Source organism: Zootoca vivipara, chromosome 2 (genome assembly GCF_965207765.1).
Source record: "Zootoca vivipara chromosome 2, rZooViv2.hap1.1, whole genome shotgun sequence".
In the NCBI taxonomy this organism is placed as follows: domain Eukaryota; kingdom Metazoa; phylum Chordata; class Lepidosauria; order Squamata; family Lacertidae; genus Zootoca; species Zootoca vivipara.
Genome location: NC_142584.1, coordinates 56073915 through 56095838, shown reverse-complemented (window position 1 = coordinate 56095838; position 21924 = coordinate 56073915).

Below are 21924 nucleotides of genomic sequence, written 5' to 3'. Positions count from 1 at the left end.
GATCTCATGTAACTCGTATTATGTTGACACAGAGCTTGAGTGCATTTGTATGTTGCTACTCTGGCTCAATCGCACAGAAACTTTGATGTCAGACTAATGGTTCAGAACTCAATAAAGCCCATAGCTTTTTGCAGAGTCAAGAGATCTGTTGCCAAAAGAGGACTTTTCACACAACAAGGCAGGATTGCCATCTAGTGGCTTGTACTCAGAACATCCATTACTTTGTCCAAAAGATCATCGTAGTTACTCTGATGGTTGTATGCAGCGGATTAAGGGACACTGTCCATTTCCTTGGAAAGAGCTAACCATCTTAAACAGCTACAAGCTTTCTAAGACTTGCAAATAACGTAGTAATATGGGATGTGACAAGCTGCAACATCTCATGGCTTGCCAGCTGATCTCCTCTAGGGTGCTTTGAGAAGAAAAGAGCTTGTCTGGTCAAGCAGTATTAAATCAGTGACAGTGCATTGAGCTCTGAACCTATAAACAGCTTGCATAATGATAGTTGTGAATTGGCCACTTTCCTGTGCAGAATAGGCAGGTAGGTGAAGTCTAAGGGGAAAGTAAGCCATCAGAACACAGGCAGTTTATTAAAATGATGGCGGGGCACAGGAACTAGTTTAAGAAGCATTCGATTATAAATGGAACATCGGGATCACTTGGGTCACTGACTAAAAACCTTCTGCAATAAGATTCCCTCCATATCCATCTCCAAGAGTCCCAGTAGCTGACAAACCCAAACAAATTTTAGAAAGATGTAGACAGATCTAATTTAAATTTATTCTCTTCACTCTGTTCTGTATTCACTGTGTCCTCTTCTGCAATTTCTTGGTCATTTTGTTTTCTAATTTCAGCTGTGCGGGGGAAAGCCATCATTGAAAACACTTTGTAATAACACAATCCTATGCATCTTCGCTCAAAAATAAATCCTGCTGTGGTCAAAGAGGCTAAATTACCTCTGCCCTACAGAACAAACCTTTGAATGTGGTATCCCAACAGATATGATAAAACAAATGTTAGGAAATGTGACCTGATGCCAATGACATTAGGCTTCATTACCGGTGAATACACAAATGCAAACCTATAGGCAGTGTGGTGTAACAGTTAGAGTGCTGGACTAGGATTTGGAAGCCCAGGCTTCAAATCCCCACTCACCCATGTTGCTATGTCTGTGCCATATTTCCTATATATTTCTATGTTTCTATATGACCAGTGAGGGTGGGAAGCTGGTTTTTAAAAGTTTACAGGTTCATTTAAGTTGGTTTTTTTTGTTTAATCCTATGTGCTTTGATTTAATGAACCAACCAACAAACCCAGGGCTCTTCAGAACTCCACAATGTTCTAGACCAGTGTTTCTCAACCTTTTTCCAACCGTGGCCCCCATCTGACCTTGTTTCCTTCCTGTGGGATGGGACGCGGGTGGCACTGTGGTCTAAACCACTGAGCCTCTTGGGCTTGCCAATCAGAAAGTCGCTGGTTCGAATCCCCACGACGGGGTGAGCTCCTGTTGGTCTGTCCCAGCTTTTGCCAACCTAGCAGTTCCAAAGCACGCCAGTGCAAGTAGATAAATAGGTACCGCTGTGGTGGGAAGGTAAATGGCATTTTCGTATGCCATGGCTTCCATCATGGTATTCCATTGCACCAGAAGCAGTTTAGTCCTGCTGGCCACATGACCTGGAAAGCTGTCTGTGGACAAACGCCAGCTCCCTTGGCGTGAAAGCGAGATGGGTGCTGCACCACATAGTCGCCTTTGACTGGACTTAACCATCCAGGGGTCCTTTACCTTTACCTCTTTTTTACCTTCTTGTGCCCGTCCCCGTCCCCCCCCCCGGTCCTACCAGTAGAAAGGTAGCTATTAAAAACAGCCAGAAATACCACAAGGCTGGTTGCAACATTTTGGCGTTTTTAGCTTAGAAAGTATATAAGGAGAGACATTACAAAGGTATATAAAATTACACATGACACAGAGAAGCTGGATAAAGAGATATTTTTCTCCCTCTTGCACAAAACTAGAACCCAGGGCCATCTGAGGGCCACCAACCTGGATGGCTTTAAAATGTGTTAGACAGATTCATGAAGCATAAGGCTTTCCATGGCTACTAGCTGTGTAATAATAATAATAATAATTTATTATTTATACCCCGCCCATCTGGCCGGGTTCCCCCAGCCACTCTGGGCGACTTCCAACAAAATATTAAAATACAGAAATCCATCAAACATTAAAAGCTTCCCTAAACAGGGCTGCCTTAAGATGCCTTCTAAAGGTCTGGTAATTGTTATTCTATTTGACCTCTGGTGGGAGGGCATTCCACAGGGTGGGCGCCACTACCGAGAAGGCCCTCTGCCTGGTTCCCTGTAACTTGGCTTCTCGTAGCGAGGGAACCTCCAGAAGGCCCTCGGCGCTGGATCTCAATGTCCGGGCAGAAAGATGTACTAGCTCTGAAATCAGTATGCCTCTGAACATCAATACCTAGGAAGTGCTTTTGCACACATGTCCTCCTTTGGGGATTCCCATAGGTGGTATATAAATTTAAAGAATAAGAATAAGAATCTGGCACTGTGAAAACTAGGATGATCCAGCAAGACTCTTCACATTTTCCAAAAATTAACTTTGAAATGAAGGATATGGGTGGGGGTGGGGATAGGTCCAGAAACACAGGTCTTTTAGGATTTCTGAAAGTTCCAAGTGTTTACAGTATTTGGATTTTAACATGCTCTGTGGCACAATGGGTCTGTGTCTCTGGCTGTAAAACAGAAGGTTGGTTGTTCGAGTCCAGCAGGAACAGATGTGGGCAGGATTCCTGGACTAGATGATCCTCGGGGTCCCTTCCAACTCTACAATTCTGTGATTGTATGCCCCTTTAACATGTTCTTTGGGCAGAATTACATAAAATGCCAAGCACAAATTCATTCTTAATTCAATATCATCAGTCCAACAGATGGCGCTATCTTCTGCAAAGAGAAGAAATGGAGACGCTTAATGCCAATCATTTCGCTGATATTGGAGACTGTGGAGCGACTTTTAAATAGTGGCACACAGCATCTACCATGTCCTTGCATGAAGCAATCTTCTGAAAGTGCCTAGCATTATTAAAGTCGTAGCAGTAACATTCAAAATGTCCATGCACACAAAGTATCAGCAAATGAACATTCATGCTGCGCTAGGTTTGAGTATCTACAAATACTGACAAAAGAGCAATATGATTAAAGGAATGCCTTGTCAAAAGCAGAGATTCGCTCTTCCCTTTCGGATATGCTGCAACCCTAACAGAAAGACCCACACTGCAACCACTGGGCGGTCAACAAAACAGTTGTGCAAGTACTAGTGCAATGGGATTTCCCCAACCCTGCAGGGAAGCTTTGGGAATGATGTGGACAGCACAAAGCAGGAGGAGAGGAAGTTTGCATCGGCTCTTTGGAGCGTTCTGCAGAACTTCTCTGCCAGTCCCTCGCTGCCCCTAGATGCTGAGATGACCTGCTGCAAGCTGGGTGGTGGAATGCAGGTGACACCCCTTGTGGGGGCGACGCCTGAGGCAGCCGCCTCACCCAGCCTCATGGGCAGGCCGGCTCTGGCAGAGACTACTGGTGAGATCTGAAGTCACAAGTGAATGTAGACAGTTCACGTTGGGTATGCACACACCTCCCAAACACTTGTCATCGTTATGTGCGCTCAGTCTAAAATCAACCTAATGATTTGCTAGAAGCAATGTGTTGTATTCAATGCAGTGCTAAGGCTCCAGCAGGGAAATGCTTTTCCTTGTGCTGCAGAATGTTCTCCCCATTTCCAGTCCCCTTGCCTCCCCCCCCCCACAAAAAATCTGTTCTATACATGGATATTTGTGCAAAATGTTACATATCTAATTGCACTGTTTATTTATTTATTTTACTAAGAATACTAGTGAAATAGACCCACCACCACCTTTGAAGCAATTTAGAGAATCCCTTCTGCAAGTAAATTATTTTCCCTTCTTCATGGAGGGGCTTTTCTCCCTCAAGCTTTCTGTTTCAGGGTTGCTCTTTGCGACATTTTTACACAACTCTCACAGTGCCAACAATACTCTCTTTTTTTTACAAAGTAATAATCATAAATAAATAAGAATAAAAATGTGCACCCCACTACAGAGATCATTCCATTGTAACCATCCAACCTCCCAAGATTTCAACATCTCTTGCGATGGTTTGACCCCTTTCCGCATTAACTGTACAAATTCTACAGACACCCTTCATATCTCCTCAAAATCATTTCTCCTGCATATTCCCCATCTTACCTTAATGGCACATGTTAATTTATCATTAATAGCTATATCCACAAGCAAGATCTTGTGCATTATCGGGAGTCCCATCCGCAAAGAGGATGAAATTGATATACTTTGCAAGGGAGAAGCCCTTCCAACAGTTTAAAAGTGGTTTTAAAGGGGCTTCTTGGGATTTGCAATGGTGGAAAGAAAGCTTTGCTGCTTCTCCACTGTTCCTGCAGCCTTTGCATGAGGACTATAGCAACTGGTGAGCCAGCTTTCTCATAGGCAAGTGATGGAGCGGGAACAGACACTTTGTGAAGAAGAAAAAAATCCAAACATGTGAACAGAAGCTATTTGGAAACTGTGTAGAGACATGAGGCACTCTGTGGAGTTTCATTAGATATGTGAAACCAGCAGTAAGAAGTTCTGAAGAAATAAATGGATAAATTCAACACGCCCTTGTGTGAAACTGCTCATTACCAGCAACCGAACAACTACTGTATAGAACATCACTCTCAAGGATGCAATAAAGCAATGTGCCAAATATATAAGCCATTTCATCAGGCTGCAAGAGAAGATGCATGGCCACAGGCAGCTCTGCTGAGAGCCAGGCTCTTCTCTCCATCAGCTTTCACCTGGCAAGATCCCTCCTCTTCAGGGACGGGGGAATTTGCAGGCGGGACCCGCTCTATGCACCGAGCAGGGGGGGGGTGTGTTCGGCCCCCTGCTCTACCTATACCTGCTGCCGCGCTCAGAGCCCTGGCTGGCCAATAGGGCCAGCTTGTGGGCGGGATTACCTGCTTCAAATGAACTGCATAGCATGGAGGGCCATGTTGTGGAGCACCCTGAAATTCGGTTCAGTGAGGCGGCTCTCTTCCGTGATGATGGCGTACATCTTTCAAATCAAGGAAACGACATCTGACTAGCTGATATCAAACGAAGCATTAGTGCTTGGTTACAGCGGTGAGGGTATTGGCGGCGAGCCCTTTTGGCCCGGGTGGCGGTAGGCATTGGAATATGGAGTTGTCTGGTGTGTTCGAGGACTGGTTGAGGCCATCATCCAACCCTCCTCTTATAGGGGTATCCCCTTAAGGGATCCGGCTAGGGCCATGGCACGACCCCCAGTGACACCAGGGGGAGCTTTCAGTTGTATTTGCATCAACAGGCTCCTTCCTCGGGGTGTTAACCTGATATGACCCCCCCCCCCGCCGAGCGGGGTGCAGTCACGCTTGCTAGCGAGTCCAATGCCTAAGCCAATACCTCTCACTTCCTCTAACCAATAAAGTTGTGGCCTTATTCTACCCATTAACTCTAATACCATGTGTCACTGTGTCTTTATTTCTCGTGGGGGGGGGCGGGTCCTCGAACCGCAACAACCATTACATCTGGCTGTAATAGAGGAGAGGAGAGATGCACAGGTAAGGCACCAGCAGCTTTTTGCTTCCAATTTTCCTGAACTTTTCCACCTCAGAAGTCTGTTATGAAGAGGACTCAGGGCCAGCCCAAAACATTTTGCTGCCTGAGGCAAAGAACAGATGGCATCCCCTCCATCTTCTTTACAGCAACTGACTAGACTTGAAATTGAGTCTTATTGCAACTGTGGTGAGGGAACAGCTTCCTCCACTGCACCTGAGGGCAGTGGGCAGGCCCAAGAGTACAGGACTGGCTGCAAGACAGCTCTGTCTAGTCCTGCACCTCAGCATCCACCACCTGAGGCAGCTGCCAAACTGCCTAATGGCAGAGCCGGGTCTGGAAGGACTTGCAGCTATGAACCTGTACCTGAGTTTTCTTATTTCCCTCTCCACCCCAGCCCACTTCCTTTGTGTTGTGTCTTGTATATAAGCCTGAGGGCAAGGACTGACTTGTTAATAAAGATCTATAAGCTGTTTGGGGAGCCCTTTATTTTGGCTAAATAAGAGGATTTTTAAAAAAATCTTTTTAAATAAAGAAATAGTGTTCCACCAGGCAGCAATTGGCAATATTCTCATAGACCTCAAAAGTGGCAATCCTCAAACAAATCCATTTGGGTGGTCATCTGGAAGGTGAGGTTGGCAGAACAAGAACTGATACAGAAACGTAACCGATTGTCCCAGAAGCTGAAAAGGAACCGCGGGTGTATTTTTCGTTTTGAAGTCGGATGGAAGCAATAACGTTACATTACTTTAAGATCCCATCAAGGTGAACCTTTTGAACCTCAACACAGCTTCCTTTGTGTGCATGCTGTTCTCCAACCCTTTTCAGCATTTGGCCAAATGAAGTATTTGGCCAAATGCAAAAAGCCTATGCCCTTTCATTTCTTTCTTTTTAAGTGAAAACTTTAAGATGCTACGATGTCTTTTCGTTTGGGAAATTAGCAAGTCAGCCGACTCAGTGGTAGTCCGTGGACTGCAGTTCAGCAACAGGTTGAGGAAGCAGGACCTTTTTATGGAGAAAGGTGAAAGCAGATCATCACTCTCTCTTCCTTCCCCACAAAGGATGCGAAAGGCTTTCTTTGACTGGGTGACACACCAACAACAGCTTGCTATTATTCGCCAAGGACTAATGGAGCCGGCCTTTTAAACCCCCTAGAGGCAATGGAAGGATTGTTTGCCACATTTGTCCCCCTGAATGCAGCCAAGGATACAGATCAGGGTAGGTGGAGGTGATAATTGCTGCTTCCATTGTAACACCTGTTGGGGTTTGGATTTTTGTATAAATTACAGGATGGATGCTTCTATCAGTGGTCAATGCCGGGTTACAGGAATGTGGTTAATTCACTCTTTCGTTAGATAGTGAGTGTTTTCTAATGCCCTCCCCCCAAATCAGAGACACAGATGGCATGACAGTGAATCACTTTGAAGACCTAAAACGCACTACTAAGGTTGTTTATTTAGCCCAGCACCACTAGTAGCTCTGCTATGCTTCAGTGCGCATTATTCACACAAATTATGAACAGCTCAGGCAAGATGCAAAAATATGGGGAGTTCAGCTTGATAGGTAAGGTGGTAATTATATTAGGGCAAGACCAAACCACAAAGTAGATGGCATTCCAGCTGGGGAAGAACATGGTCTGTAACTATTAAACATAAATTCACATGCTTATGTCTATGAAATAAAATTGGGGGAGGGAGGGAGATCTAGGATCAAATAAACGATAGATGTAAACATAATAAATCCCCCCTTCTCTCTCACACACACACACAAAAGGAGGAGCTTTAGAGCAAATAAGGTATACATGAAATCTGAGTAGATAATGGAGAGAATGCCTGAAGCGTTGCCAGAAATGGTGCCCTTTAAAACATCTCTCCCCTCGCCCTCCTCCCCTTCAGATGCAAAGCAAGTGGACATATGGCTCATCTCCATCTCGAGGGGGCGGCTCCCTTCCTCGCAAAGTTTCGGATTGTATGACAAATCACGTCCTAGGGAAAGAGACTCTCGCACCAAGCAGAGGGGTTGAGGCGTGTGCCTCATTACCCCCAGACAACGGCTTCATTAGACTGGAAGGGGGGCTCGCAGCCCCACCCGTTCGGCACCACTGACCTCTCCTTCTCAATTTCCCTATTGTTTGTGCATTGCTGGTTATTGCTCTCCAAACCATATGGTTCAGCTGAACTACTTTTAAAAAGGGGGGAAAGTATAGAGTAAAATATCCATGCTGTCTGAATTGGGACTTTTCCAAACTTTTCGTGAGCAAGTTGGGTATGGAAATGCTCTCCAAATGCAGAGATCTGGGCATCCTTTAACCCTGAGGGACAAGAAGGCTCTCAACCATCTATCCTGTAACTTATATTTTTTAAAAAAGTGAACTGCAGTCAGCTTACAAGGAAGCAATAAATTACCATTCTTTCCTGATCCTGGTCTGCAGCCTTACCTGAAATCAATAAGGCAAATTTCTCTGTTAATATTTCATCATGACTGCCATCCAAGTGACGGTGCGCTAAACTGAACATGCCTTTTATGTGCTGTCTATGGTGCAGTTTGATGTGCTGAATGTAAGGGGTGAGGAATGGAATGGGGGAGAAAAACCCACTGACTTGAATGAGGTTTCTGTGTCCCCCACTAACCATGGAGTGGTCTTCCTGTGATGTGAGTTTTTTCGACAGATTAGTTTATTGAAACTGCAGCCTATGGCTGTGATCCCCAAAACAATCCTGAAATGTTTCCACAAAAGCCACCGGCGTTACTGCAGAACAACTGCATTGTGGGTGGCAATTTTGAAGACATGCTTTTCTTTAAGTCAGGGGTTCTATTTTCTACCCCTGGGGCACTATTGAGAAGGCTGAAAATTCCTGAAGCCCAGCAGTCACAACATGGAAGTGGAGTTTGGCATAATTGCCTGGCAATTACTGTCATAATTTTCTAGCGATAGTTAATCTACCATTGGAAATTGCCAGTTCCCCCTCAACACACATGCATGGCTATTTTATTGTGGCAAGGAGTTCCAAAGTTTTGGCTTTTCTCAAGCGAGTTCTGGCAATTATGGGAGGGATTTGAACACTGAGCTCCTCTGATTGTTCCATCAGTACAAGAATTTCAGCAGGCCAGACAGGATTCCCTCTTCTCCTCTCCCATTGTACTGCTCAGGGGGTTATCCCACCCACATCAAGTTTGGGGATAGTCAGAGCAGGCAGAGGGGAAGCCCTCCTGCACAAATGGAAATCCTTCTGCAGGGCTTCTGCTGATAAAACTCATTAGGTGACTCCCACCCACAGTGACTCAGCCTCACTATTTTAATTGCAACCCAGAGGCTCTAAGAGGAGTTGCTTTGACCTTATATATGCCCCCCACCCAATGCCTCTCAAAGTGGTCTTACTCATCCCCTGTAATTTCTTCTCCCTTTCACTTTCCACACTTAACTTGTACCTTATCCTCCCAAGCTGCCACGTTCTTCTCCTCCCTGCTCCTTTACACATACTTCTTGCTCCTATAACAGCTTTCCTTTCTTACAGCCGTCCTAAGGTGGTGGTGGTGGTGGTTGTTGTTACACGTAAAAACCTTTTACACAGTATGCCTGTTTCCTTAAACACCTCCTCTGTCCTTTTCCTCTCAGAGACTTCTTTTCCCTCTCCAAAGCTCTCTGTCTCCCAGTCACCTTAAGTCAGCATGTGAGGAATTGCTGGTCCATTGTGGATGGGGAATTATTATTATTATTATTATTATTATTATTATTATTATTATTATTATTTATACCCTGCCCATCTGGTTGGGTTTCCCCAGCCACTCTGGGTGGCTTCCAACAAATTATTTAAATTACAATAAAACATCAAACGTTAAAAACTTCCCTAAACAGTGAGTGAGCACGGGCCAAGCTGGGGCAAAATACCCCACATGAAAGTGGCCTGAGCTCCACTGGCACATCCCATTGTTTGGGGAATGTTGGGATATAATAAGTAGGTAAGTATCATCCTCATCTTGTAGGTGATACCTGTATCAAAGCTGTTTTAGATACTGGGAGATGTTTGGCATTAATGAATTTCTTCAGATTTTTTCCCTCTCCCCTGCATTTATAAAACAAGCATTCACGAGTTAATAAAAATGAAGAGTGTTGTAGCCAATGCTAATCCTACCCAGAGCAGACCCATTGATTAATGCACCTAAGAGAGTCACATTCATTAACTTCAATGGGTCTACTTGGGGAAGGATACAACCCAGAAAATATTTATTCTACAACCCAGAAAATTTTCTGGGTTGTAGAATAAATATTTTCTGGATATTTATTTATTCTGGATAAATATTTATTCTAACTGGCACATATCATTAAATCACTTCCCATCCCACTTCTTGATTTCTATCAAAAATGATCTTTCTGTTGTAATCTAAGGCTCCCACACAACTAAATCATTTTTTTGGAGGGGGGCAGGATTCCAGCTTTAGAACCCTGCACATCTTATGCTGCAGTCATCATATCTGACAGCAGTGGAATAAAACATTTTCAATGGAGAAAGAAGGAACCAATTTCTTTGGAAAATACATTAAATAATAATAATCACACACCCATAGCCATCTTTTAAATTCAAATGCATTAAAGAAGCTTCATACTTTTATCCATTCCCATAAGGCAATGCTGCTTACAGGAGACAAGGGACATTATTGCCCAGCAAAGGAGCATTAAGGCCCTGACCACTCAGTTACCTGACCACAGGCTCTTTCATGGCCATCCAGACAACTAAACTAAACTCAACAATACCATATATAAAAGAAGCTCAATATCTACTCTATTGCCTTGCCGTACTTTGGCCTTAAATTAATAGGAATGTAATGCACATCTCATTAGAAGTATTGTCCTCAGCAACAGCTGTGAATTAGCCAAGCTCTTGAATTAATTGGGATTAAATGTATGCTGAATTGAAAAGGGCTTTAAAAAACCACCCAAGAATCCTAAACAGAATATCCTCACTACGAGATTAACTATGCCTTTTGATTACAGTGCATATATCGTACTCATTCACGCTTCCATGTTTCTTCAGAAGTTATTCTAAAAGATCGCTGATAAATATACTCTCCCATAATGTTTCTTTAGAAATTATTCTAAAAGATCACTGATAAATATGTTTTCACTTCCACACTTTCAGTTAAAGAGGTTGAACATAAATGTGGCAGATTTGCTCACTATGATGTCAAATAGTCAAATACTACTCAGCTGGTCTAAACAGAATTTCTGGTCCCGACCAGAGACGAATGGCTGATGAAGATGATGGACTACACTGAAATAGCGAAAATGACTGGGAAAATCAGAAACCAGGAAGAAAGGAACTTTAATAAGGAATGGGGTGAAAGTTACTGGAAACAACTAAAAACTTTGGCAGGATTTGAGTAATGCCTGTAATATACTAAAAACTAAGGTAAAAATGGATTGTTTTAAGAAAAATAGAGAAAATATGTAATGCAGTTGAAAAAGATTAAAAATGGAAACCATAGAAGGGTGGAGGGGAGTTTAAAGATTCAGGGAATCCTAAAAGCTGATGATTATGTCTAATATTTGAATTTAAATATGTAGTGTGAAACTGAATTTAAAAAGGTTGTATAAAATAAATAAGTAAACAGAATTTCTGGAGGAGTAAGAAGAGAAATTCATGTGCTGCCATGAACAGACTTCTTTGTAATGTCGTGGGGCTAAAACTTTTTTCATCCCAAAGAAAAGAGGAGAATGTATTCCAAACATGTCAGCCATCAGATATTTAGCAGTCCTCAGAGCAGTGCCATGCTCCTTGTTGCACAGGTGCCTTTTAAGTTGCTATACTCACAGATATGGCCGTGGATGTGCCTGGAAATGTATCCCATGACAAGTTACAAAACTGGGAGTTCACAAGCAGCAGGTAGCAGCTCAAACCACATCACATGAAGATACTTTGGACTACATTGATGAACTCTTCCTCAACAGAGAAACTGGAAAACTAAGGCTGCAGTCCTATGAATACTTAGAAGTAAGTCCTATTGAATTCAATGGCAGTTACTCCTAGGTAAGTGGGGTTACCATTGCAGCCCAGAACAGTAGTTTTACTATTTAATACAGTGAATTGAAAAAAGATACTGATTTTCTTCCAAATGTCTCCTAAACTCTCCTCCTAAACTCTCCTCCCCCATCTACTTGACATACAAGTTATCAATCTTCTTCTTCGATCACTCATAACCGAGTAAGATTATCTTCCATAAACATAAATTGGCTGTTCTCCAATTGGAGCACTCGCAGGCCAGTATTCCCCAGTTGTCAGTGTTTATACTACATATTTTTTAAGATTTGCCTTGAGAGAGTCTTTAAACCTCTTTTGTTGATCACCAGCATTACGTTTTCCATTTTTAGGTTTGGAATAGAGTAGTTGCTTTGGAAGACAATCATCAGGCATCCGCACAACACGACCAGTCCAAGGAAGTTGATGTTGAAGAATCCCCCATAATATACAGTCAGATCTAATAGGCATGCTTTTCTGATATTAGAATCATAGGGTTGGAAGAGACCTTGGAAGTCAACAAAAATGCTGCTAGGATCTGCATGGAAGGAAGCAGCTGCCATAACTCTGAGAGATGGCCATCGGGCTGGATCCAGTTCCCCGCCCCTGCTTCAGAGAGACGAGAGCAGAACCCCCTTGCTGTTGTGTCATAGCTTCTTCTAGTCTTGGCCCTAGCTGTTGCAGTTCCATCTAGACTCAGTCTGATTGCATTATTCTCTGCTAGAGAAGTTTCTAATGTTTGATGTATTACTGTGTTTTAATTTGTTGGAAGCTGCCCAAAGTGGCTGGGGTAACCCAGTCAGATAAGTGGCATCATCATCATCATCATCATCATCATCATCATCATCATCATCCACGCCCCTGGTTATACCTAAAATTCAGTGACAAAGAAGCAATGGGAGACCCTCATTTTTTGACACATAAAGCCCAGCGTTTACCCAGATTTGTCTCCAGGCTAAATACACACAGGATTCTTGTGAGACAGAATGCAGAATTTAAAAACACTGCCACCTTTTAAATCCAGCAACTTGAAGAGTCCAGAAAGAGGGTTGAAGATATAATTTGGAGATATTATTAAATTCTTGGACACAGTGAAAACTTAAGTCCTGCAAAATTGGCCAAATTCTGTGGTGACATGTCCAACAACCTTAAGTATCTCACCAGCCTCTGGCCTCTGCAGAATGTACAGTAAGTGCCATCTCTCTCTCTCTCCCAGGGTATCAACAAATTTAACATTTTACTTACAGAGCCAGTCCCTGACAGCTACTGGGAGCCCTTAGCTGAGCATTATGACTGTAGCATCACAACCTCCAGAACCATAGCAATGTTTGTTCACACATTTTCAGTTGATGCAGTTTTGGGTTGTGAAGCACCACTATTTCACAGGCAGGCTGATCTTATTTGCAGTGGCAAGAAAGCAGGTGTTTGCACAGCTGCAGCTAATGTGACATCTTAAGCGTAGCAAGTGCATCAGAGCCGGCCGACTTGTCTCTATTTATGACCTCTCTGAAAGAAATCCTATTCTCTACATTCCTATTTGCACTCCATGGCAATACCTTGCTTAATAGTTCTAAACCTTAGCTGCCATTTTAGGCTAGTGATGGAGAACTGGCACAAGACATGTGTGATCTTAGGATCTGGTCCTCCAATTCAATAGCTACTGTGTCTGTGAAAAAAATGGTTGGGACTGCTCCATAGGGGCGAGATTTTCTCCTCTGCTATTGGAATTTATGGTTTTCAGAGTTGTACCGCCCAGGAATAGTATCACAAAGTGGAAAAACTAGTAGTTCTGATACACATGCTTATGGCATAGATTCAGCATTACAGTAGTTACATTCAAGAATCAGTGGCCCCAGAAAATACATTCAGTGTGTTCATAAGCCTGGCTCACTACCAGCATAGATATAGATGTACAAACTGATTTCCAGATCCACCTCTGTATTCACACCAACCACAGAAGCCAGTTTCCATATGCAGAATTCCCTTGCTGAATTGGGAAATACAACTTTTTGTGGGATTGGTCTTACTCTTTGGCCTTTAGGGAAAGAGCCAGCTGCCATGAGGCGTTACTGAGGAGAAGAGGCATCGAGTTTGTCAGTAAATCTCTGGGTTTATTTCAGAGATTTCAGTTTCCTTCTGACTTTTCCCCTGTTTCCTGCATGCTGTTCAGGGGATGTTTAAGGACCATGGTGGCAATGGAAATTGGTCGTGTTTTCTCATCCTCCGCCCCACACACTGCTGCCCTTAATCCTATCTATGAAGACTAAAACATGCCATTTATGGGATCCTACACAGGAAACTTTTATATGCCTGTTGTCTTTGTCCATGGAGTTTTCTTGGCAGGGATACTGGAGTGGCTTGCCAGTTCCTTCTCCAGGTGGATCACGTTTAGTCAAAACTCTCCACTATGACCTGTCCATCTTGGGTGGCCCTGCATGGCATAGCTCATAGCTTCTCTGAGTTATTCAAGCCCCTTCGCCATGACAAGGCATTGATCCATGAAGGGGAAGGACAGCTCCTGAAGCTGAGGCTCCAATACTTTGGCCACCTCATGAGAAGAGAAGATTCCCTGGAAAAGACCCTGATGTTGGGAAAGATTGAGGGCACTAGGAGAAGGGGACGACAGAGGATGAGATGGTTGGACAGTGTTCTCCAAGCTACGAACATGAGTTTGACCAAACTGCGGGAGGCAGTGGAAGACAGGAGTGCCTGGCGTGCTCTGGTCCATGGGGTCACGAAGAGTCGGACACGACTAAACGACTAAACAACAACAACAACACAGGAAACAGTGGCTCTCTCTCTCTCCCACTTCAGGGATCCCACTGCATGCCTTGGGGGGGGGGGGGACGCTTGCTTCTCTCCAGGCTATCAGCACCAATGACGTGAGGATTTATGCTTGCGCAAAACCCACTGCCAGCATAGAGCAGTACTTTTGCGCATACCTCAGACGAGTCTGAGCCTCCCCTCAAAATGCAGGATTTGTCTGCAAAGCTCAGAGGGGACCGCCTTCACTGCCTCTGTTCATTTTGGAGTCCAGCCCATCTGCTTGTGATATATCCACTTCACTCCTGGAAAGAATGATTGGGATAGATTAACATGAGATGCTTTCATTGCCTGTGTACAGGAGATTCTGTGTGAGTTCCATGCACAGAAAACCCCCGTGTCCTTTTTTGTTTTCCATATATAATGGCATCTTGTAGGGAGTTGTGCTCTTAGAACATCTATATCACATGGGAAGAGGGCCTCGTGTACATTAAAAGTACACCTCATTCTTCACCTAACAATAGGTGAAGGGCCTGATAAATAGTTGTTTTATTATTCCTCTGGCAATCCAGGTAGATTTAGATTATCCATTCCAATCCTCTTTCAGCTTTGGTGATCCTGGGACTGGGACCCTGGTGATCCCAGCAGGTTTTGATGACCTCAACTATGGTATCCTCTGAGTTACCTTTCCTAAGTAGGTCTTGCAGGTGCTGTGTGTTAATGGAGGCCCCAGTCCTTTCTGGAGGGGCGTTCTCCATTCTCAGATGGTAGTGCTGAGAAACCACCTCATGGCCTTGGTGTCAACATTAGTTGACAGGGACTTTTTAGTGGTGGCTCCACAGCTGTGGGCTAATTCCTTGGGGAAATATTGCCAACTTTAGATGTGCTGGGAAACTCTTTTTGTACTCCCAAGCCATTTGTTTGCTTGTTTCATGCTGTCTTTTGCATTCTGTTTTAGAACTTTTTCATGTCAATGTACTTTAGTATGTTCCATTTTAATTGTTTTGACTGCTTATATTTCAAGGTGGGATATACATGAATAAGAATAATTGAAAATATTTGAGATATCATCACGCCTATGTGGTATTCTGTGGTTTTTTGGGGGGGTTGGGGGGGTTGTTTGCTTTTTGGCAATGAAACTGGCAACAAAACAAAACAAACAAAACAAAACAAAATACCAGTGCTCTAAGGAACTGAAATTTGTAAACATGAGCAAACATGAGCAAGCCAAATTACAAGGAAGAATAATTCTTCTTGTGTGGAACTTTGCAGAGGTTGTCAAAGAGAAGACATGATACTAGTTTCCAATGGGATAGTGCCTGAACACCAAGTTATAAAGGAATCAACTACTACAGCAGTTGTAAAATCACCAGCGTTCTGCCCCCCCCCCCGGGCAATTCCATCGCTGTGCACACACTATGCCCCCCCCCCGTCAGCCCCTCTCCTACCAAGATGAAGGGGAGCCCTCCCAGGATCGTGAGCCGCAACGAAACACAATTGAAGCACTGAAGTAAAGCATTCATTATGATTCCAAGCAATGGGCCTATTTTGCCTCGCTTGATTCCCCCCTCCTTTTTCCCCCCTTCAAAAAACAAGAGAAGAAAAAAAATAGGAAAATCTCTTGTGGCTGCAGCACTTGTACAATGCCAAAGGAAAGGATTATGCCAGGGATTAACATTTTAAACTCTCCTATCAGAGTTTCTGACTCAAAGATCTGTGGGACAGTAATCGTATTACTGTCTTCTTTGGGATTATTGCTTAACCAGATTCGAGCTTGGATTTTAGGGACCGGCCGAAGAAAGTTATTTTGTTTTTACTGAACTCCAAGAGAAAGTGCAGAATATTGTTGCTGTTGTTTATCATTTACGGTCTTTCACTCTAGTTTTTCTCTTTTTTCCTTCCAGGCTGGGAGAAGCCTATGCACAAGTCCCCTCTGCTTATTTCCTGCCTCCACCTAATTCCTAGCAATTTATCCCATATTAAAAGTTCTTTAACTAAGAATGAACAAGAATCAAGCACCTGCTATGCAAATGACAGCAAATCCATCCACCCCAGTTCTGCTGAGGGAAGGCGGGGGGGGGGTTGAGGGGGAGAAAGGAAGAAGAGAGTGGCAGGGCCGAAAGCAAGCACTGTGCATTCATTCTGCTTGAAGGTTAGGGTTTGCAGGCTGTTCATATGTAAACAGCCTTCAAGAACCGACAGATTGCTAAATGCTAACCAAGGAAATGCCGATATTGACCAGAAGTCCTCGCTCTTGCCATTTGGGAAACAAACCTCATCACACAGCTATTAAGTTTCCTTTCCATTTCCCTTGCCCTTAATTTCACTCTCATAACATATTCGTCTCTTTTCCTACCTTATTCATGCATTTGATTAAAAAGCCCACCTTTCATGGAACGATGAGAGAAGGGCATGTTACACATAAAACCAGTTTTGTTTTTTTGTTTGTTTGTTTTAAGCCTTAATACAAAATATAATCAACAAGCGACAATAATGCATCTTTTTTGTAAACTGCTTAAGAGGTTTTATTTACAATCAACAGGTACACAGATCCTGTTAAATAAATAAATAAATGTTAAATAAATAAATAAATCCCATAGACTGCTAGAAGATCAAACCTATCCATTCTTAAGGAAATCAGCCCTGAGTGCTCCCTGGAAGGACAGATCGTGAAGCTGAGGCTCCAATACTTTGGCCACCTCATGAGAAGAGAAGAATCCTTGGAAAAGACCCTGATGTTGGGAAAGATTGAGGGCACTAGGAGAAGGGGACGACAGAGGACAAGATGGTTGGACAGTGTTCTCGAAGCTACGAACATGAGTTTGACCAAACTACGGGAGGCAGTGGAAGACAGGAGTGCCTGGCGTGCTATGGTCCATGGGGTCACGAAGAGTCGGACACGACTAAACGACTAAACAACAACAACAAATGTTTTACACACACACACACACAACCATACCCCAAACCCAGTAAATATACAGGAAGCGATAAAATCAATTAACAACTGGCCCAATCGCTCAAATCTTAAAGGCTGTTATTTATTTCCTTCCTTATATATTGTGGTCTTACTCGGAGTGGACTTACTGGAATTAATGGATATGGATTAGCCATGGTCTACTCTGTGGAAATCTTACTTCAATACTACAGTAATTCATTTTTGTCTTTTTAAAATTTCATTACAATTCTACCACACCTGTCTCTTCATCCTTAAAAAAAAAGTGGGGGAGGGGAAGACTGCATGAATGTTCCCATATAAAGCAATACACACAAATGAGGAAATAATCAAACCGGGTTTTTCTCAAAGCTCTGCTGATGTTCTAACCATGGTGGGAGAAAAATTACGGTACAGTCATTGGTTTGAGCTTTCACGTGCAAGCACACTTCTTCAGATACACACAAAAGCTCATACCAATGACAAACCTAGTTGGTCTCTGAGATGAGCGCTGCAACCCCAGAGTCGGACATGACTGGACCTGATGGTCAGGGGCCCCTTTACCTTTAAGGTGCTAGCTACTGGAATGAATTTTTTTATTTTGTTTTGACCATGGCAAACCAACATGGCTACCTACCTGTAAATAGGTGTTTTGTTGAAACTTTTTAAAAAGTTAAGCATTTCCCTGTCTCCTGTATTGAGTTGCAATCCTATCTCGTGCAGGTCTAATCCTATCAGAGGATCGCCTTGTAGAATCCTCTTAGCTGGTCTCTTTCATCCCCAGGCAGAAACGCCAGGCACAAGGACCTCAAGAAGCTGCAGGCCTTTCTCCCTAAGATTGTAATCTAGCAAGAAGAAGAAGAAGAAGAAGAAGAAGAAGAAGAAGAAGAAGAAGAAGAAGAAGAAGAAGAAGAAGAAGAAGAAGAAGAAGAAGAAGAAGAAGAAGAAGAACCGTATTCTGTCACTTTATGGGGGGTAATAAGGTTAAATTGCACCTATTGCCAATACAACATTACCGTCAACATTAGACTCTCTTTGAAAATGGCCTCTTCCATCAATCGCTGGGTGGGGATGGGGTGGGGAAGCTTTTACACTGCCCTGTGTCAGGATCATTTATTTTCAACCACTGAGAGCTTGACTGACATTTAAACTGTTCCTCGGGCCCAGATATTGTTTGGGTTGAAAATGTATTGTTTAGGCTGCTCATAAAAGAAATAAGTTAAATGCCTTGCAAAGTCCCCCCCCCGCCCCTCGCCCTGCTCAAATACGCACCCTGATAACCATAAAATCCGTGGAATAGGAATATTGTTGAGGGAGACAAAACCCAGCCAATGGTTATCAGTCGGCGTGCTCACTCACTCTCTCCTGCTTCTTTAAAGAAAGCCCCGCCACCAAGGAAGTGAGACTTTGAAAGCTCCCTCTTTTAATATACACCAGGAGCACCAATAATTGATGGATGTTATAATTCTTCATTGGCCCGCTCATCAATAGTCTGGGAAAATTGGAAGTGGGGGGGGGGATGTCCAAAAGTGATGGTAAAAACTTAAGATGCGACAGAAGTAGCTTTCTTTGCTCATGCTGTGTGTGTTTGAAGAAGAATAAGAGTGCCCCTGCACTGTAACACGCTAAAAGAATGAAAAAGACAAAGGATTTCAAGAAAAAGGTTTGGATAGAATACAGGGCAAGTGAAACTGAAAGGAAGCAAAGAGGGGAAAGCCCCATTTACAATGGAACAATGAGTGTACTAATCGCTTTGATATATTATACAAGCCCAAAGACCCAAAACATTGTGTAATTATTTATAAATGACTTCTCCACTCCTGTGTATAATACTGAAGAAAGAATAAAACTGCAGGCTACTCTCTAAACTATTTCTAAATAGACCTGCCTCAAAAGGACACAGAAGTGTTTGAAACAAAATAATTAATGGTTGATTTTATGGTTGTCTCATTAAAACACTTTAATTGCTGCAAACAAAATACACTGTGCTCGCAAGGCAACACTAATCCAGTCTGAGTTCCAAAAATGTGTATAAAATAAAAAGGAGGAAATATGGAACGACTGCGTCTCTTCCAAACTTGTGAGTGTACAATGTGGATCATTGCACTACAATTTCCATGTAAATGTGGTGTGTATGCAAAACCCCTTAGGAGCATCTTTTCTGACCTCTTTGCTTGACTATTTATCTTCCCAGATACTAAAACCCTTTTAGTTTACGGAAGAAAAGGTGAGGACCATTTTCATCAACACTCCCAAATGCTGGACATAAAATTTAAGAGAAAGAGTAGTAGTATACCAGAGGTGGGGAATACATTGCCCTCCAGATTCGCTGCACTGCAAGACCCATCATCTCTGCCCCTTGGCTATGTGGCTGCAATGTGTGATCTGAAATGAAACATAACATCATTGAAAATGACTCAGCACTGAGATCTGCATCATTTAGCTTGAAAATTAATCTGAGAATTTATTTCAATGATCATCCTTAAATTTGGGGAACAAGGGCTTAGGCATGATTCATATATTGCCACCATGACAGGGATTGTACCAGTGGACTGGAACAAGGAAAGATCACCAGTGTTGAAGCAATGATTCTTCAGCATCAACTTCGTTGGACTGGTCATGTTGTACGGATGCCTGATGATCATCTTCCAAAGCAACTATTCTATTCCGAACTTAAAAATGGAAAGCGTAATGCTGGTGGTCAACAAAAGAGGTTAAAGACTGTCTCAAGGCAAATCTAAAAAAATGTAGTATAAACACCAACAACTGGGAAACACTTGCCTGAGAGTGCTCCAGTTGGAGAAAAGCCTTTACCAAAGGTGTCATGGGCTTTGAAGACACTCGAACTCAGGCACAAGGGAGAAACGTGCTAAGAGGAAGGCACGCTTGGCAAATCCACACCATGATCAATGCCTAGAAACCTATGGCCCCACTGTGGAAGGACGTGTGGATCCAGAATTGGCCTCCACAGTCACTTACGGACTCATTGTTAAAACCGTGTTTATGGAAGACAATCTTACTCGGCTATGAGTGATCACCAAAGAAAGAAGAGTCATAGGTAGGCAAATTGTTTGGTTCCTTTCCATGCCAGGATTATCACCCTTCCTGGGGATAGGCAATGTTGGCACGGGGAGTAACCCTGTTATTAAACATACCTCTGAGTGGTATTACCAGAGTGGAGTGGGGTCAGACCGTCAGGAATTAGTTCCAGTGCTGCTGTGGCAGCCTCTTAATTCGCGCATCCAGATGTTGGCTACTTGAAACCAATCCCTTAAAAACCGACTATCCGTGAGCAGTCGCTTAACCATAACGTGGCCGATGTGCCAATTTCACCAGCCTGCTGCAGGTCATTTCGGGGAGATTTGTGGTGGCATGGTGGTGTCGTAAGTGACAGGTCTGTGCAGTGAGAAGTTGATGCCCGTGGTGAAAATCAACTTGTGAGCACTGTCTGGTGTGCGCAGTTTGAAAGTGAAGTGTCTGGCTCTTTGGGTAAACTGGGCTGAATGATGATTTTGAAAAGGGAAGGTGGCTGGACTGCTTTTAACTAGTTAATCATGTGTCAGCAAACACAAGAGCCTCTGTTTCTTTCCATGCTCTTAACTATTGAACTGCAAAGCGATTCTGATACGTTTCATGGGGAAATCCCCCGATGTCTCTTGTTCATTTGCTCAGAAGTGACAATTCTCAGTGGATGACGGTGTTCAAGATATTCCACTATTTCGAGGAACAGCTCCTTTAAGCACACCCAGCTGCACAGTATCAATAAACATAGAGCAGGGGCAAAGCTCTTGTTGTGGAATAATCTCTTTAAGAACAGATTGGACAGGAAAGCATCGTAAATATAGAATGCTTGCCTCCTCCCTCTTTCTTTCTTTCTTAATCCACACATCCTCAGCACTGAAACAATAAGTTCATTTGTACAAATGCCATAGTCACCATTTGCACATCTGTCTCTATAACCCTTATTACTAGACATTTATGCACCTAAAAACATACTCAGCGAGCACGATGCTTGGAATTCTAAATATGGAAATGAATTTAAGTTTCTTTGGGTTCTAAGAGTCATAAAATTATTTATCATATCAAAAATACATTTGAGATCTGAACTTTGGAAACTTTGAAAAAGGAACCATAATTAATTTTCTAAGGCTGTAATCCTTAACACACCATTTCTTACTCATTCACTATAAATTTGCATGGTGTTGGTGCTCCTGTTGAATCAGGCCACAACCCACCTTGAATCAGGCCGCAACCCACAAGTAAACATGCATATCATTGTGCTACACAAGAACTCATTATGAGCCTGTGAATTAAAAGCTGATATAAAGGCACTGGAACAGCCATGGGACGAGCTCCCAGAGTCTGGATAAACTCTAAAATGACAGCCATTGATTCAAAGAATGGAGAAACTCTTATTGTTGTGTAACTTTAATGAGATTGTTTTATTGTGTGTTTTGATTATTTATGTTACTATTTTAATGTTTTAAAGTGATGGTTTTATTTTTATTATGGATGTTTTCTAAATGACAGCTGTCACCTATATGGCCCTGCTTAGGAGGCCTGT